This window comes from Silene latifolia, chromosome 4, assembly GCF_048544455.1.
Source record: "Silene latifolia isolate original U9 population chromosome 4, ASM4854445v1, whole genome shotgun sequence".
Lineage (NCBI taxonomy): Eukaryota > Viridiplantae > Streptophyta > Magnoliopsida > Caryophyllales > Caryophyllaceae > Silene > Silene latifolia.
In genome coordinates, this window is record NC_133529.1 from 15,558,793 (window position 1) to 15,563,814 (window position 5,022).

The window sequence follows — 5,022 nt, forward strand, 5'->3', positions numbered from 1 at the left end:
CGTAGAGGAGCCGTTTTGATACAAATTGTAGATACCGTCTGCGTGTTGTGCTTTCCGGGTAGGATTTCCTACTCAGTACTAGTCCCATGATGGGATATTGGTGATGTGCTGTAATTAGTTGATTGATATGATGATTGTAATTGTGATTGTGATTGTGGTTGTGTTTGTTGATGGTTCTCGAGATGCGTTCTCGGCTGAGTGGGGTCACTTGCGGGAGTGATCTCACGCCCTAGTTTCGCCCTTCGTGGAACCCGCCACGGAAGGGGATGTGCACATTAATGGACGGGGTTATCGCTCAAATGCGATGAGCGGGGCTTAGGTGGGAACAGGCGCGGTCCCCCAGCTGGCGGTAGTGGTGGATGTCGGTGATTGAGACGGTTGGTTGGCTGCGTGTGTGTGTGTGTGCGTGTGGCAGTTCAGCTGTTTGTTTGTCTTATTGTTGTTATCCATATTGATTGTGTGATTAGTACTGACCCCGGTGTTGTTTTGTAAACCTGCGGTGATCCATTCGGGGATGGTGAGCAGATATTGAACAGTATAGAGATGAGTACGGGATATTGGGATGGCCACGACATGACGATAGAGTCTTCCGCTGTAGTTTAGCATTTATTTACATTTCAGTTGAGAATAGATAGTTTGGAATAATGTATTGTACTTTCAGTTTGGTTTCGAGGATTGTACTTATTCATTAAACTACTTATAATAAATGTTGTTTCCGTTTTGTCTATTTGATTATCATACCTCGGGCGACCGAGATGGTGATGTCTTCATACCTGAGTGGTCCTGGTAAGGCACTTGGAGTATGGGGGTGTTACAGCAACTATCGAGGGAAATTTACGACTCCGGTGGGTTCCCTTCACCAGGCTACTGCCTATGAGTCGCCTCCTTCCACTACTTGAGAGCTTAGAGCAAACGGTTTCATGAACATCCAAACTCGACTAGGCTGACAAATTATCCGACAACTACTTCTTGAGAGCACGTCACCTCCTCCAGCTGCTTGAAATCTTACAATTTACACAAGTTGACACTATTCGACCAACGCTGCTTGAGAGCTTAGAGGGTTTCATCACATCACATCATGATAATCCAAACTCAACTTCAGAACTTGGAGCTTAAAGTTTCTTGATTTATTCAAACTCAGCCTCCCTACTGTGAGCCTTGTTTTCACTTCAATCAGAAATCCATAATTGATCCAAGATTCTAATGCGACCTAAGAATTGCAGAAATTAAACTGGAATTGGAGAGGTGCGCCAGGCCCATGCAATAGTGCAACGCATGGGCGACGCATGAAGGCCCAGGCAGCAAGCTACCTTGGTGGACCTCCCCTCTTAAAAAATAAATTTAATATCGTGTGAACCAATAGTCCACATATCAGATATTAAACTGATAAGAACAGATACTACACTTGATCTTAGCCAAAAGGCCGAGAAAGGTATGAGTTGATTCTAGGCCTGTCTCCGTTTTTATATTGTATCATGCTCTTCTCTTTTTCTCTCTGAGCGGTGTGGGATAGTTTTCCTCTTATTTGAAGATACAGCCTAGTACGGGTCTTGCTTCTTTGGAGTATCATAAAACTCATTTTATGATGAGTAATACTTAGTTGTCATTATCTTTACATTGTTTTCTGTTTTAATTGTGCTAAACACTCACACTCTTTAACTTAATAATAAGTAAGCATAATAAAAGTAACAAATAGTTCACGGTACTCATATTGTGAATACACACGGTGGTATGACTCATGAGTGTGTCGATATATGTAATCTTGACTCTATTTCCGCAAATAATATTCCGTTACTCATATTGTAAAATATACGGTAGGATAAGTCTATATAATTATTGATACGATCTCAACATTATTTCCATTATTATAACTTTTATAAGTCAACAATAAACAAACTACTTAGTATGTATTTTTCACACATGAATATTGTTCCAAATATTTATTTAGATTTTTTATGTCAATCCATGCGGTAGTGTGGAGTCATCTCATTATTAACTTACCTCGTATCGGTTAATAAGTGACTATTACGGATTATCAATTGATTTTTCCTCAGTAATTTTTTCTATTAAAAAAAAGCAAGACATTGATCATATTATTAATACGAAACGTTAACAAAAAAGAATGGAATGAATAGAATTCAACTTGTTGCTTAGACCGGACAAAATTATCTGATTCAATTGGCCCGCCTGAATTATCTGACCCGAAACCCAAACACAAGGCCCGAGTTTGACTCGATCCCAAATTGACCCGACCAAATGTCGTCTATTGTTGCAAATTGATTATTATCATAAATAACTTGATAACAGCTGAGCCGAAATGACCCAAACTCAAAACAACCCGGCCCGGCCCGGCCAAAACTCCTTAAAACCCGGAATTAACGCGAACCAAACCCGGCCTGACTAACCCGTTTATCAATTTTACAGTACTGCTATAGTAGTAAATCGTAACCGAGCTGCTGATAGAGTTTAGCATGCAACACCACTCATGTTTGTTTGTCGACAAATGAACGTTCGTCATACATAGATGACATTTTTTTGCTATTATATTATATATGTAGTTATGTACCTCCTCCGTCATAAATACTGGTTTACGTTTGCTTCATTTTTGTCTTACAAAATAATGTAAGTGTTACTATTAATTGATACAGAAAAAGTAATAATGAGCTTTGAATAATTATCTCTGTGAATTAGAAAAGGTATACAACATATTACTAAGAATGGTCAATATAATATTACGAATTAATCTCCATCTCTTGACATCTAAAGGGCCAATTAATAGGCATATGCTGATATGCATTACTTAATATCAAGTTGTCCCGTTAGGGTCCCAGAGAACTTAAAAGCTCAAGACTCCCCATATGATTCATAGACATTGTACCATGAAAGTTGTCAGGGTATGTTAATTTTCTTGTTAAAAAGCACTTGGCCTAACATTTAATATTTGATACGGTCATACGGAGTACTATACATATGTATCTCATCTCTCTGTCGATAACATTTAATATCAAGTTGTCCCGTTAGCGTTACTATTAATTGAGACGGATAAAGTAATAACGAGCTTTGAATAATTAAACGAACATGATATATGGGCTATGAAAGATTACGGTAAAATTCATGGATGGAATATTACACATTTACGTTAAAATACGGTAAACCCTTGTCTTTGACGGGCAATGGGAAGTTATTGTATGCCAAGGACGGATTGAGCATCAAGTCGTATGATTTGAAGAATAGTCGGGTTAGAGATCTTGCAAGAACTTTCCATAAAACTTTAAATTATAGGATTTATAGGTATGTCGAGAGCTTAGTACTATCAAGTCTACCCTTTAGGGTCACCGGGAACTAAGAAGCTCAAGATTCGCCATAGATATGATCTTATAGTACAGTATTTACTTTTCCGTTCGAGGACAATGTAATTGGCTTTCTATCAAATTAGAAACGGTCATACGGAGTACTATACATATGTTTTTGATATGTATTTATGGTTTCAGATTTAAACCATCTAGGAAAAGTTTGATCCGTAATTATGGTTTCTGATCGTAAGTTAATTAAGAGAGTGAGTCTTTGTGAGCATGGTTACAAATGTTTGATATGTATAGTTGAGACGATTTTATCATAAATTATTGTAATCGTAATTGCTACAAGGATGCTTACTCCAAATCACTTTGTCCATCATAACTTGTGTGACGACTGTTTGGGAATTTCATGAATTATCTAAACTCGACTGGAGAGCTTGAGTTTATGATTCCTTGGTCATCCAAACTCCGTTCACGAATCACGATCATCAAAATTCCAAACTCTATAAATATCGAACGCAGTGACCCTCGAAATAAAATTACATCGCAAATATATCCTATGAGAATCTACAGATACTATAAAAACTGGACTTACAGAAGAGTCATGTGAGATAATCATAATCTATGGTTGCCTGGGTGAATTAGAATTTTTAGAAGAAGAAATTGAGCTTTATGGATAACTTGTCCCGGACTTTATTGGGGAAGATGGAAGCTAGATTAAAGTGTTTAAATTCGACTTTTCAGACAATTGTTGGATGAGACTAGATACCTTGGGACAACACGTCTTGTTCATTAGTCCTGTATCGTCTTTTTCCATTAAGTTAGAAAAAAATGCGATGAAAAATAGAATATATTTGTCATTGCGTAAGGATAATGAGGTTGTCTTCTATTCACTCGACACAGGTAAGTATCACACCACCTCAGGTGGTGCTAATTCTATGGACAATTTTATCCTGTTGCTGGATTTAGTCAAGTATTCAAGTGTATTGGTTTCTGCTTGTTTATAATGTCGTTTTAAGGGAGGATTTGATTTGATTATTGATATTGTATCCGGATGGCAATTCGCTTTGCAAACACAAATAATCGCAATCATTTTATAATAGTTGAAATTGGGAAATATTACTTCAATTGTGTAATTAGTTGATGGTGAAATGATTAATTGACCTAGATTTGATTTGTAGTGGTAAATGTAGGCTAACTCATTGAAAAGTTGATGTTAGACGATGTTAAGGTATACTAATTCTTCGTCGGGTGAGAAATACGGTTTGATTAGCATTTTAACTGTCGCAATTGTAAAATGTTATTTCGATTGTTTAATTAGTTGATTTTTGTATGGTTTAATTGACTAGACTTGATTTGTAGCGATTTCGTTGCTCTCTTTTTTTTTTTTTTTTTTTTTTGGTGTAAATCGGGGTTTATTGTCGACAACAGTGTATAATCCTAATCCCCTCGTCGCAGGTGCTCTCATGAAGAGGTAAATGGCTGCCAGAGATTTTTGCTCCATTCCCATGGGCAAGGATCGAACCCCTGGCCTCATGGTTAAGGGATGAGGTGAGCAACCACCACACCAAACCCATTTGGTTAAAATAACTTGGAAAGAGAATCGAACACTGGACCATCAACTACTGTACCATGCTTCGTTCCACTGAACTACTGCGGAATGCATAAATCACTGAAAAGTGGATGTTAATTAGTATTACTGTTGAGTTGTCAATGAAATCTAAGA

At 37.4% G+C, this 5,022-nt stretch overlaps 1 non-coding gene across 1 annotated transcript; it reads right to left on the minus strand.

Moving 5' to 3' along the window:
• Positions 1 to 1,240: 1,240 nt before the first annotated feature.
• Positions 1,241 to 1,436, minus strand: LOC141654297 (U2 spliceosomal RNA). Its single transcript, XR_012547858.1, has one exon. It is a non-coding gene; the product is annotated as a U2 spliceosomal RNA (small nuclear RNA).
• Between the last annotated feature and the right edge of the window lie 3,586 nt (positions 1,437 to 5,022).